Source organism: Xyrauchen texanus, chromosome 40 (assembly GCF_025860055.1).
Source record: "Xyrauchen texanus isolate HMW12.3.18 chromosome 40, RBS_HiC_50CHRs, whole genome shotgun sequence".
NCBI lineage: Eukaryota > Metazoa > Chordata > Actinopteri > Cypriniformes > Catostomidae > Xyrauchen > Xyrauchen texanus.
The window spans coordinates 417,481-418,140 of NC_068315.1; positions in this window are offsets into that span (position 1 = coordinate 417,481).

Sequence of the window (660 nt, forward strand, 5' to 3'; positions counted from 1 at the left end):
TCGATCGTCACGTACATTGCCGTGACCAATGACGTGTGATAACGTACGTGTGGATAAGCGCGTGGATAACGTACGCGTGGATAAGCGCGTGGATAACGTACGCGTGGATAAGCGCGTGGATAACGTACGCGTGGATAACGTACGCGTGGATAACGCATGCGTGGATCAGCGCGTGGATTAATACTTAGGAAATATCTATTATCTTTACTATTGTACCTTTTTAATTTGGGATGTAATCATAACACACACGTTTTCATGTTTTTTTGTGGGTTGTACAACAGTGTAGACACTATTAGTAATCAGTATAATTAGTATGTACGCAAGATTTATAGTAGAACTGCAAAAACTGTTATCTTACTTAAGGCTGCCAGTTAGAAAAAGGTAAATCAATTAATTCAAATTTGCAGTTGATATTTGACAGATTTTACTGCAGCCTACAGCAATTTTATAAAACTATACATTTAGTAAGGCTAACACTTACCAAAATTGTTCTATTACTTCTTTTCAACTAAAAAATAAGTATACTTTCAGTCTACATTTTATATACTTCTCAAAAATATACTTTATGTACCTCTCAGAAATATACTTAAAATGACATTAGGTATAGGCCCTACTTGATTTATACTGAGAGAAAGTCCAAGTATATTTGGCCTGCACTTG